General features: G+C 56.0%; 1 non-coding gene across 1 annotated transcript; it reads right to left on the reverse strand.

Moving 5' to 3' along the window:
* Positions 1-12,243: 12,243 nt before the first annotated feature.
* On the reverse strand, positions 12,244-12,325 carry TRNAL-AAG (transfer RNA leucine (anticodon AAG)). Its single transcript has one exon. It is a non-coding gene; the product is annotated as a tRNA-Leu (tRNA).
* Between the last annotated feature and the right edge of the window lie 1,170 nt (positions 12,326-13,495).

Consider the following 13,495-nt stretch of genomic DNA (forward strand, 5'->3'; position numbering starts at 1 on the left):
TGTCACTGCAGCTCTAGGGGAAACCGTCCGAGCCTTACCCCAACTGGCCGCCAGGTGTCACTGCCGTTCTAGGGGATACCGTCCGTGCCTTATCCCGACTGGCCACCAGGTGTCACTGCAGCTCTAGGGGAAACCGTCCGTGCCTTACCCCGACTGGCCGCCAGGTGTCACTGCAGCTTTAGGGGAAACCGTCCGTGCCTTACCCCGATTGGCCAGCAGGTGTCACTGCAGCTTTAGGGGAAACCGTCCGTGCCTTACCCCAACTGGCCGCCAGGTGTCACTGCCGCTCTAGGGGAAACCGTCCGTGCCTTACCCCGACTGGCCACCAGGTGTCACTGCAGCTCTAGGGGAAACCGTCCGTGCCTTACCCCGACTGGCCACCAGGTGTCACTGCCGCTTTAGGGGAAACCGTCCGTGCCTTACCCCGACTGGACACCAGGTGTCACTGCAGCTTTAGGGGAAACCGTCCGTGCCTTACCCCGACTGGCCACCAGGTGTCACTCCAGCTTTAGGGGAAACCGTCCGTGCCTTACCCCGACTGGCCACCAGGTGTCACTGCAGCTTTAGGGGAAAATGTCCGTGCCTTACCCCGAGTGGCCACCAGGTGTCACTGCTGCTCTAGGGGAAACCGTCCGTGCCTTACCCCGACTGGCCACCAGGTGTCACTGCCGCTCTAGGGGAAACCGTCCGTGCCTTACCCCGACTGGCCACCAGGTGTCACTGCCGCTCTAGGGGAAACCGTCCGTGCCTTACCCCGACTGGACACCAGATGTCACTGCCGCTCTAGGATAAACCGTCCGTGCCTTACCCCAACTGGCCACCAGGTGTCACTGCAGCTTTAGGGGAAACCATCCGTGCCTTACCCAGACTGGCCACCAGGTGTCACTGCAGCTTTAGGGGAAACCCTCCGTGCTTTACCCCGACTGGCCACCAGGTGTCACTGCAGCTCTAGGGGAAACCGTCCGTGCCTTACCCCGACTGGCCACCAGGTGTCACTGCAGCTTTAGGGGAAACCGACTGGCCACCAGGTGTCACTGCCGCTCGAGGGGAAACCGTCCGTGCCTTACCCCGATTGGCCACCAGGTGTCACTGCAGCTTTAGGGGAAACCGTCCGTGCCTTACCCCGACTGGCCACCAGGTGTCACTGCCGCTCTAGGGGAAACCGTCCGTGCCTTACCCCGACTGGCCACCAGGTGTCACTGCAGCTCTAGGGAAACCGTCCGTGCCTTACCCCGACTGGCCACCAGGTGTCACTCCAGCTTTAGGGGAAACCGTCCGTGCCTTACCCCGACTGGCCACCAGGTGTCACTGCAGCTTTAGGGGAAAATGTCCGTGCCTTACCCCGAGTGGCCACCAGGTGTCACTGCTGCTCTAGGGGAAACCGTCCGTGCCTTACCCCGACTGGACACCAGGTGTCACTGCAGCTTTAGGGGAAACCGTCCGTGCCTTACCCCGACTGGCCACCAGGTGTCACTACCGCTCTACGGGAAACCGTCCGTGCCTACCCCAACTGGCCACCAGGTGTCACTGCCGCTCTAGGGGAAACCGTCCGTGCCTTACCCCGACTGGCCATCAGGTGTCACTGCCGCTCTAGGGGAAACCGTCCGTGCCTTACCCCGACTGGCCACCAGGTGTCACTGCAGCTCTAGGGGAAACCGTCCGTGCCTTACCCCAACTGGCCGCCAGGTGTCACTGCCGTTCTAGGGGAAACCGTCCGTGCCTTATCCTGACTGGCCACCAGGTGTCACTGCAGCTCTAGGTGAAACCGTCCGTGCCTTACCCCGATTGGCCACCAGGTGTCACTGCAGCTTTAGGGGAAACCGTCCGTGCGTTACCCCGACTGGCCGCCAGGTGTCACTGCCGCTATAGGGGAAACCGTCCGTGCCTTACCCCGACTGGCCACCAGGTGTCACTGCAGCTCTAGGGGAAACCGTCCGTGCCTTACCCCGACTGGCCACCAGGTGTCACTGCAGCTTTAGGGGAAACCGTCCGTGCCTTACCCCGACTGGCCACCAGGTGTCACTGCAGCTTTAGGGGAAAATGTCCGTGCCTTACCCCGACTGGCCACCAGGTGTCACTGCTGCTCTAGGGGAAACCGTCCGTGCCTTACCCCGACTGGCCACCAGGTGTCACTGCAGTTCTAGGGGAAACCGTCCGTGCCTTACCCCGACTGGCCACCAGGTGTCACTGCCGCTCTAGGGGAAACCGTCCGTGCCTTACCCAGACTGGCCACCAGGTGTCATTGCAGCTTTAGGGGAAACCCTCCGTGCCTTACCCCGACTGGCCACCAGCTGTCACTGCAGCTCTAGGGGAAACCGTCCGTGCCTTACCCCGACTGGCCAGCAGGTGTCACTGCAGCTTTAGGGGAAACCGTCCGTGCCTTACCCAGACTGGCCACCAGGTGTCACTGCAGCTTTAGGGGAAACCGTCCGTGCCTTACCCCGACTGGCCACCAGGTGTCACTGCCGCTCTAGGGGAAACCGTCCGTGCCTTACCCCGACTGGCCACCAGGTGTCACTGCCGCTCTAGGCGAAACCGTCCGTGCCTTACCCCGACTGGCCACCAGGTGTCACTGCCGCTCTAGGGGAAACCGTCCGTGCCTTACCCCGACTGGCCACCAGGTGTCACTGCCGCTCTAGGGGAAACCGTCCGTGCCTTACCCCTACTGGCCGCCAGGTGTCACTGCCGTTCTAGGGGAAACCGTCCGTGTCTTATCCCGACTGGCCGCCAGGTGTCACTGCAGCTTTAGGGGAAACCGTCCGTGCCTTACCCCGACTGGCCACCAGGTGTCACTGCAGCTTTAGGGGAAGCCGTCCGTGCCTTACCCCGACTGGCCACCAGGTGTCACTGCAGCTTTAGGGGAAACCGTCCGTGCCTTACCCCGACTGGCCACCAGGTGTCACTGCCGCTCTAGGGGAAACCGTCCGTGCCTTACCCCTACTGGCCGCCAGGTGTCACTGCCGTTCTAGGGGAAACCGTCCGTGTCTTATCCCGACTGGCCGCCAGGTGTCACTGCAGCTTTAGGGGAAACCGTCCGTGCCTTACCCCGACTGGCCACCAGGTGTCACTGCAGCTTTAGGGGAAGCCGTCCGTGCCTTACCCCGACTGGCCACCAGGTGTCACTGCAGCTTTAGGGGAAACCGTCCGTGCCTTACCCCGACTGGCCACCAGGTGTCACTGCCGCTCTAGGGGAAACCGTCCGTGCCTTACCCCGACTGGCCATCAGGTGTCACTGCCGCTCTAGGGGAAACCGTCCGTGCCTTACCCCGACTGGCCACCAGGTGTCACTGCCGCTCTAGGGGAAACCGTCCGTGCCTTACCCCGACTGGCCACCAGGTGTCACTGCAGCTCTGGGGGAAACCGTCCGTGCCTTACCCCAACTGGCCGCAAGGTGTCACTGCCGTTCTAGGGGAAACCGTCCGTGCCTTATCCTGACTGGCCACCAGGTGTCACTGCAGCTCTAGGGGAAACCGTCCGTGCCTTACCCCGACTGGCCACCAGGTGTCACTGCAGCTTTAGGGGAAACCGACTGGCCACCAGGTGTCACTGCCGCTCGAGGGGAAACCGTCCGTGCCTTACCCCGACTGTCCGCCAGGTGTCACTGCAGCTTTAGGGGAAGCCGTCCGTGCCTTACCCCGATTGGCCACCAGGTGTCACTGCAGCTTTAGGGGAAACCGTCCGTGCCTTACCCCGACTGGCCACCAGGTGTCACTGCCGCTCTAGGGGAAACCGTCCGTGCCTTACCCCGACTGGCCACCAGGTGTCACTGCAGCTCTAGGGGAAACCGTCTGTGCCTTACCCCGACTGGCCACCAGGTGTCACTCCAGCTTTAGGGGAATCCGTCCGTGCCTTACCCCGACTGGCCACCAGGTGTCACTGCAGCTTTAGGGGAAAATGTCCGTGCCTTACCCCGAGTGGCCACCAGGTGTCACTGCTGCTCTAGGGGAAACCGTCCGTGCCTTACCCCGACTGGACACCAGGTGTCACTGCAGCTTTAGGGGAAACCGTCCGTCCCTTACCCCGACTGGCCACCAGGTGTCACTGCCGCTCTACGGGAAACCGTCCGTGCCTTACCCCGACTGGCCACCAGGTGTCACTGCCGCTCTAGGGGAAACCGTCCGTGCCTTACCCCGACTGGCCACCAGGTGTCACTGCCGCTTTAGGGGAAACCGTCCGTGCCTTACCCCGACTGGCCACCAAGTGTCACTGCCGCTTTAGGGGAAACCGTCCGTGCCTTACCCCGACTGGACACCAGGTGTCACTGCCGCTTTAGGGGAAACCGTCCGTGCCTTACCCCGACTGGCCACCAGGTGTCACTGCCGCTCTAGGGGAAACCGTCCGTGCCTTACCCCGACTGGCCACCAGGTGTCACTGCCGCTCCAGGGGAAACCGTCCGTGCCTTACCCCGACTGGCCACCAGGTGTCACTGCCGCTCTAGGGGAAACCGTCCGTGCCTTACCCCGACTGGCCACCAGGTGTCACTGCCGCTCTAGGGGAAACCGTCCGTGCCTTACCCCGACTGGCCACCAGGTGTCACTGCAGCTCTAGGGGAAAACGTCCGTGCCTTACCCCGACTGGCCGCCAGGTGTCACTGCCGTTCTAGGGGAAACCGTCCGTGCCTTATCCTGACTGGCCACCAGGTGTCACTGCAGCTCTAGGGGAAACCGTCCGTGCCTTACCCCGACTGGCCACCAGGTGTCACTCCAGCTTTAGGGGAAACCGACTGGCCACCAGGTGTCACTGCCGCTCGAGGGGAAACCGTCCGTGCCTTACCCCGACTGGCCGCCAGGTGTCACTGCAGCTTTAGGGGAAACCGTCCGTGCCTTACCCCGATTGGCCACCAGGTGTCACTGCAGCTTTAGGGGAAACCGTCCGTGCCTTACCCCGACTGGCCACCAGGTGTCACTGCAGCTCTAGGGGAAACCGTCCGTGCCTTACCCCGACTGGCCACCAGGTGTCACTGCAGCTCTAGGGGAAACCGTCTGTGCCTTACCCCGACTGGCCACCAGGTGTCACTCCAGCTTTAGGGGAATCCGTCCGTGCCTTACCCCGACTGGCCACCAGGTGTCACTGCAGCTTTAGGGGAAAATGTCCGTGCCTTACCCCGAGTGGCCACCAGGTGTCACTGCTGCTCTAGGGGAAACCGTCCGTGCCTTACCCCGACTGGACACCAGGTGTCACTGCAGCTTTAGGGGAAACCGTCCGTCCCTTACCCCGACTGGCCACCAGGTGTCACTGCCGCTCTACGGGAAACCGTCCGTGCCTTACCCCGACTGGCCACCAGGTGTCACTGCCGCTCTAGGGGAAACCGTCCGTGCCTTACCCCGACTGGCCACCAGGTGTCACTGCCGCTTTAGGGGAAACCGTCCGTGCCTTACCCCGACTGGCCACCAGGTGTCACTGCCGCTATAGGGGAAACCGTCCGTGCCTTACCCCGACTGGCCACCAGGTGTCACTGCCGCTCCAGGGGAAACCGTCCGTGCCTTACCCCGACTGGCCACCAGGTGTCACTGCAGCTCTAGGGGAAACCGTCCGTGCCTTACCCCAACTGGCCGCCAGGTGTCACTGCCGTTCTAGGGGAAACCGTCCGTGCCTTATCCCGACTGGCCACCAGGTGTCACTGCAGCTCTAGGGGAAACCGTCCGTGCCTTACCCCGACTGGCCGCCAGGTTTCACTGCAGCTTTAGGGGAAACCGTCCGTGCCTTACCCCGATTGGCCACCAGGTGTCACTGCAGCTTTAGGGGAAACCGTTCGTGCCTTACACCAACTGGCCACCAGGTGTCACTGCCGCTCTAGGGGAAACCGTCCGTGCCTTACCCCGACTGGACACCAGGTGTCACTGCAGCTTTAGGGGAAACCGTCCGTGCCTTACCCCGACTGGCCACCAGGTGTCACTGCCCCTCTACGTGAAACCGTCCGTGCCTTACCCCGACTGGCCACCAGATGTCACTGTCGCTCTAGGGGAAACCGTCCGTGCCTTACCCCGACTGGCCACCAGGTGTCACTGCCGCTCTAGGGGGAACCGTCCGTGCCTTACCCCGACTGGCCACCAGGTGTCACTGCCGCTCTAGGGGAAACCGTCCGTGCCTTACCCCGACTGGCCACCAGGTGTCACTGCCGCTCTAGGGGAAACCGTCCTTGCCTTACCCCGACTGGCCACCAGGTGTCACTGCAGCTTTAGGGGAAACCGTCCGTGCCTTACCCCGACTGGCCACCAGGTGTCACTGCCGCTCTAGGGGAAACCGTCCGTGCCTTACCCCGACTGGCCACCAGGTGTCACTGCCGCTCTAGGGGAAACCGTCCGTGCCTTACCCCGACTTGCCACCAGGTGTCACTGCAGCTCTAGGGGAAACCGTCCGTGCCTTACCCCAACTGGCCGCCAGGTGTCACTGCCGTTCTAGGGGAAACCGTCCGTGCCTTATCCCGACTGGCCACCAGGTGTCACTGCAGCTCTTTGTGAACTTTATGAAATACTGTGGTTTGCAGGGGGGCTCTATCTTGGGAAGCCCTTGGTCAATTGACCCGAAATCTGAGTCGCCAACCCTAACCTGAATCCTCATGAGGCACACCAAATTTCAAGGGAATCGAAGTGAATGTGTCTGTTCTAAAGCACTTAAAATAGTCGAGCTTTAAACAGAAAGCGGTCTGAACCTTGCCTAGAATCAGCAAGGAAGTCCGCTGTAGTAATCTCCTTCCATTTCCTCCCATTTCTCTAGAATTATCCGCTCAGATCTTGGGGCCCTCTAATTGAGTGCCCCCCCTTTTCCTCCCCAATTCTCAAATATTGCTATCAAAGTCTCTAAAATGTTGCCCGTTTTCTGTCTAGTTATGCATCTGAGTGACAGTCAGCACCCGGAGTGCATTGCGTGTGTGCATCACGGCCCCCGGCACCCAGAGCACTGGGCAGGAAGGTGGTGCAGCCTCCAGTGGCCCCCAGTGCCTGAAGCACCATGCCGGTGGGCAGCATGGCCCCCAGCACCCAGAGTGCTGGGCAGGCAGGTGGCGTGGCTGTGACAAAATGGGGATTTTTCCCTTCTTATGTTTTATGTGAGCCTATGTGAGTCTTACAGTTGAGCCTATGTGAGTTTTACTGTTTTGCAGGAATACTGTGTGTGCCTCAGTTTCCCTGTGTGCTGCACCAATGCTTAGGTGGTGGGAATAATGGTGTGTGACTTTGAGTGAGACCTTCGGATGCAGGCGAGGCTTCTCCAGCTGCCTGCATGGATGCTATGGCCTGGCCCTTTGTAACCTGAGACCCAGGAAGGGGATGCAACCAAGTGACAACCAGGTGACACTTTGCCTGGGAAGTGAGACAAAGACCAGGAGGAGGAGCTTTGGGCATGTTGGAGGTCGGGTCTTGGGAAGCTGGGCAGTCTGGTTGGGGAACTGGAGGGGGGAGTCCAGAGCATCTGGCCCAGGATTCCCCCTAGATGGACTTGGCTGAAAGTCACTAATTTCTATGCTAACAAGTTCTGTTCTATGCTATGTTCCTATTGACTAATAATCTTCCATTTTATGCTAGATAAGAATCACTGCTAACTGCAGAGTTGGGGGGAAGGGCCCACTGGCTTCCCCAGGAACCCTGCCCGGGCAGACTCATTGCGGGAAGCGCACGCAGAGAAAGAGGATGCTGAATGCTCCGAGGTCAGACCCAGGAAGGTCAAAGCTGTATAAGGTTCTTGCGCTGGCGACAGTCTCCTCAGAGAGAGGGGGCTCCCCCAGAATCCTGACTGGCTTCATATGGAGTAGTTCCAGAACATAGCCCAGTAACTCCTTGACTGTGGCCCCCAGTGGCCTCAGTGCGGCACCAACCCCAGCCTTAACAGTGGCCGAACTGGCAGAGCCACTCTCAAGCCAATCTGAGTGTGCACGTGGATTTTAGAGCAGTATGGAAATGGGGATGTTAATTAGGAATCTCTGCCCAGTCTTAACGCTGGTGTCGTCCATGCTGCTCCCTCCCTCATGCAAGAATCTTCAATGACTTTTGGAAAAGGGAAGGGAAGGAAAACCAGCTCACTGACTCTTTTGAGTTTTTCTTTACAATGGGATGTAGAATGAAAGCAACTCAAGACATGGTTCTACTGAGATTTGAACTCAGATCACTGGATTCAAAGTCCTGCCCATTACACCACAGAACCTGGTATTTTGGGGGAAATGTATCAGCATCTACAATGCACATACCATTATGAGAGTCCAAAGGGGACTCAAACCCCTGACTCTGGCACAATTAACCCCACACTCTATTTATCTAACCACTGAGGTTTAACTGGGGCCTGACTCAGTATGAGTTATGCTGTGACCACTTCTTACATTAATGATCCCACCAACTGGAGATTTCCTGCCACTGCATTTCAACTTGCAGCCCTTTCATTAGAGCAGCCCAGAGCACGCAGGATTCTCTTGTCTCCTTGGCAGCCCTGGCTCCCCAACCTGCCGGATACTGTAGAAAGCAAATTTTCAACCCAGCCTTTCACCCACAACCAGCGTCACCATGGGTAGGACCATGGGGGTGACGCTTAACCTGCCCGTGTCATTTCCAAAGTCAGCTTCAGTGAGTGGAATGCAAGTACAGTGTGTCTGTAACACCAGCAAGGGACTGTAGCATCCTGCCTGTTAATTCATTTCCAATGGGCCGAGGCACAGAGGTAGAAATATTCTCAGACTGTAAATGTCTTGGAGGCAGATCAGGGCCCCCTGGCATTGACAATGGGTTTAAATTGCAGCAAGGGAGGTTCAGGTTGGACATTAGGAAAAACATAGTAACTGTCAGAGTGGTTAAGCACTGGAAGGGAGGTTCTGGAATCTCTATTGTTGGAGATTTTTAAGAGCAGGTTGGACAAACACCTGTCAGGGTTGGTAGATAATACTTAGTCCTGCCATGAGTGCAGGGGACTGGACTAGGTCCCTTTCGAGGTCCCTTCCAGTTATATAATTCTATGACAGATATAAAGCTGAGAACGTATCTAGACAGTGAAATCTAAGGTGTTTATATCACAGTCTGCTACCAGGTAATGGCACATTTGTTTTCAGACGCCCAGGATATCAATTGTCCCATGACTGCTTTCTGAAGGGAATTTTATTAAATTTCTTTTCCGATGGTTTATCCCCCAACGATTCCTATAAAGCCTTCGGTCAAGTGATACTGAAAACGCTCACTAATGTGGGGGTGAGGCATCTCCAACGCCAATTTCATGTGCGGCAAAGCAGATTCGTGCTACTGCAAAATCTTGGCAGCAGGGAGTGCCGCTCACGCCTGCGTTTCTTAAACATCTAAAAGGCACCAATGTTTTTAAAGGGACCCGTGAGAAGAGGAGAGGAGGTGGGGACACTGTTATGCAGACAAAACTACACAGGATCGTTTCATGGGACAAGACAAGATGTCATGTTTATTATAATAACACAATTTGATTTAAGACCAACAGCTAATATCTAGTACCTATGTATACACACACACACACACACACACCCCCCAAATGTTCAGCAGCTGCTAGATAGTTACCAGTCCTGAAGGTAGCTTGAGTTCGTGGCTTGGGTTCATAGCTTGTGGCGTCTAACTGGCCAGGAAAGCCGGGCAAAATGAAGAACTGGGTCTCTGTTGGACATGCACCGATGCCCTTCCATGTTGGCAGCAGAATGTTACCCTCCAAAGTCTTCCCTCTCACCCATCCTTTTTGTAGGGTTGAGTTTGAATCCAGAGTCTGTAGGTCCTGCTGTGTCACGCTGCCTCTGGGTTCGGTGTGACTGATCACTCATCAATTGTAGACATGACTTTCAGCCTAGCACCTGGCCTTGTTGTTCTTCAATTGTACTTTTGTTCTTTTCTTTTTAGGGTGGACTCTTCTTACTTTGTCAGGGCTGTTGTCTGCATCTTCAGCCATTGGTGGTTTACACTTTATTTCATCAGGACAGGCTGGGGCTGGAGGTTGATTCCATCATCCATATGTAAGCAGTGTCAGGATGAGCTCCACCCTGACATCTGGTGGTGAGGTGTGGCAAGTTGTGGAAAAAAAAACTTCAGGGGCTGATCTCATTTGCATAGGCACACCCACCCCGCCTAGACTGAGGCCATAGCTGCCCAAATGGTCACTTCGGCTGCTGTGGGATCCCCAGTGTCTCTGTTATTGGGGCAGGAAGAATAAATTGTTATTACCCTGATTATGGGAACGGTGCTTGGAACTGTACTTGGCCTTTTGCTATGATGGAGGGACTCACCATCAACTAAGTAGCACTCGCTAGGCAAGGGTCATGGGTTCCAAAACTGTGTGAATTGAGAGAGACTTGAGACAGCTATTAGTACCTGGTGGTGTGGGCCCCTTTGTGAGGGCCTGAAGCACCAATTGCACCTCTGTCTCTCTCCACTGTGGAATGTCAGAGCTAATTTTGGGTCTATTAAGAGTCTTGCTACAGGTACTGTGCTGCATTCACTTTGGCCTTAAGGTGCACCAGCACTAAGGCCCCCACTACTATGAGCTGAAATCACTGAGCACTGTGTCAAGTAGTGGGGAGCCGGAAGATCTAGAGTGCAGCGGTGTGTTCGTGAGACGGCGAGCTGTGCGGAGTGGAGCCGTCTGTGAGACAGCGGTGTGTTCGTGAGATGGCGAGCTGTGCAGAGCGGAGCCATTCATGAGACAACGAGCTGAGCAGAGCTGTTCTTGAGACAGTGAGCGGTGCAGAGCAGAGCCGGTCGTGGTGGAGCAGAGCCGTTCGTGAGACAGCGTAGCAGAGCAGAGCCCTGTGGGGCAGTCAGCTTCAGGACACGTAAGGTGCCCATTGCCCCTTTTCCCCACACACAGGCACATTTTAGCCAGACTGGGGAGTAACACTATGCAGATGAACTTTTGAACTCTGGGGCTGGACTTTTTGGACTGTGGGTGATTTGTGGATTGCTGGACTCAAGAGACGTTTGGGTGCTGGGACTCAAGAACCCGAGGGAAAGGGGCATGCCCCAATTTGCTTGGGGTGGTTTTTTTGCTCATGGGTTGTGTTATGAATCCTGTTGGTGGTGTTTCCCCAACATAATGCCACATTGTTTCTCTCTGTTATTAAAAGGCTTTTTGCTACACTCAGACTATGTGCTTGCGAGAGGGGAAGTATTGCCTCTTGGAGGCGCCCAGCGGGGGTGGTATATATTTGTCCCAGGTCACTGGGTGGGGGCTCGAGCCGGTTTGCATTGTGTTATTGGAATGGATCCCCTAGATATTGAACCCGGCCCTTGTTGCTGCCAACTCTGATGGGCAGAAGGGTTACACATACATACCTCATTCCCACATCGAAACTACACTAATCAGATTACAGCAGGGTTTTGCAAAAATGAAGGTTGCAGCAAGGTTTTACAAAGTGGAGTGAGCATTTTAAAATGGAGTTTGGGACCAGTTAAAATGGAGTTTGAGTTACAATATGGACAAGTGTAAGGAATGGCAAACAGGGAACAGAAGTTCCAATATAGACAAGTATAATAAATGACAAACAGTGAGCAGAAGTTACAGTGTTGAAACAGTGCAAGGTTCAGCGATTTAAGCAGCAATTGGATTGCAAGTGAAACTCAATTAACCAGTTATTGGGGTACCTGGTTTTATAAATGAATGTCGTTTCATTCATAAAAATTTGCTTATGAAGTTATAGTAATAAAGTGATCAATTAAAAACAATGTCATTGATCAGTTCTACGACACCCCCAGGCCTAAACTCCCCACGGCAGCAGCAGGCAGGGCCTTTTCAGCAAAAATAAATGCCTAGTGGAGAAATGTCTTGGGAAAACACAGGAATGAAGAGAAATGGAACCACGCAGATGCCTGAAATGGATGAGCTGAGGTCAGTGCTGGAGCAGGAATGGGCTGAACTCACTTAAACCAAACCAGACACATACTGGTCAATTTTGCATAATAAATCTCACACAGCAAGGAGCACAGACAATCAGTGAGGGTGAATGACTGTAGTGTCAGTAACTGAAATGAACTTTTCTCTCCATCTCTCGCTGTCTATTTCCTTCCTGTTTCCCCCCCACCAAAAAAAATCTTACTCCCCTTCCAGACCAGATATCTACATCGTGAACTCCAGTGCTGGACTTTGCTAGTGATGTGAAAGGCACTGACTGTTGTTTTTAAACTAGAGGGGGGTTGGGAGGTGGAGGAGAGGGCAAGAGAATTGATGAGGAGGGTCTGGGTTTAAAGGATCAAGGAAGCCCCCAAATCAGGACTAAAGCTACATTCTGCATTCATGGCAGGTTCAGAGTGACTAAAGAGTTGGCAGTGGTGGGATTCGAACCCACGCCTCCAAAGAGACTGGAACCTTAATCCAGCGCCTTAGACCGCTCGGCCACACTACCAGCTGTGAGAGAATAACTGTCTTGTCCTCTCTGTGTGAAGGCTTGTCTACTTGGGTCAGCATGGTAGAGTGGAGGGGGGGAACCCCCAGCAGCTCAGGGGGGGTTCCTGTAACAGAATTTCTTGCTCACAAAGATGCTGCAGAGAATCTGATGCTTCCAAGACCCTGGGGAGATGGACCTGGGAAGACAGGTCAGGTTGCTAGGAAGATAACAGGATGCTGGGAATCATCAGGAAAGGGATAGATAAGAGGACAGAAAAGATCCGATTGCCTCTATATCAATCCATGGTACGCTGTAAGGTGTTTGCAGCTGTCCCTCCATGTGTCGGGGAGGGAGGCCATGCCCCCTTGCTACAAGTCCTCTGGAAGGGCACAGTTCACAGGGGAATTAGCACTGGGGTCTCTGCCACTCTGTGGGGTAGCACAGTTCTGAGTCTACGGGGCCCTGGCCCTCTGACAGGGTGGGGCACCAAACACTTAGGAGGTTCTGGCCTGTAGTCAGGACAGACCAGTAATGAGTCTATACGCCCAGACACTCAAACAGGGCCGAGCAGCAAACAGATGGGGGACCTGGCTCTGGTGGACTGCCAACAAACACAGGTTTCTTGGCCTATGCTGAGGAGGTTGCCACCCCAGGGGCAGGATGACAGGGTGTCACGGAGTGTGGGAGAGTCCAGGCCCTGCACCTCTCTTCCTGGGATTCACTGAGACTCTCAGCCAGCCAGTAAAACAGAAGGTTTATTAGACAACAGGAACACAGTCCAAAACAGAGCTTGTGGGTACACCCAGGACCCCTCAGTGAAGTCCTTCTGGGGGAGCAGGGAGCTTAGACCCCAGCCCTGGGGTTCCCTGTGTTCCTCCACCCAGCCCCAAACTGAAACTAAACCCACCGCAGCAGGCTCTCTCCTGCAGCCTCCATTCACATTCCTGGGCAGAGGTGTTACCTCCCCCTCCTGGCTCAGGTGACAGGCTCTCAGGTCTCCCATCCCCAGGGCACATTCCCAGGCCAACACTCCCCCCTCCCTGCTGCGTCACATCGTCACACAGGGGAAGGGGGATGTGGGGCCACCCGACTGCACCACGTCCCAGCCCAGGGCCCTAACATGGGGAGTATTCCACCACTGGGTCAGTGGGGAAATCCGGCCACAACATGCTGGCCAGCCATCAGTCA

The sequence above is a fragment of the Natator depressus genome, chromosome 28 (genome assembly GCF_965152275.1).
Source record: "Natator depressus isolate rNatDep1 chromosome 28, rNatDep2.hap1, whole genome shotgun sequence".
Taxonomy (NCBI): Eukaryota; Metazoa; Chordata; order Testudines; family Cheloniidae; genus Natator; species Natator depressus.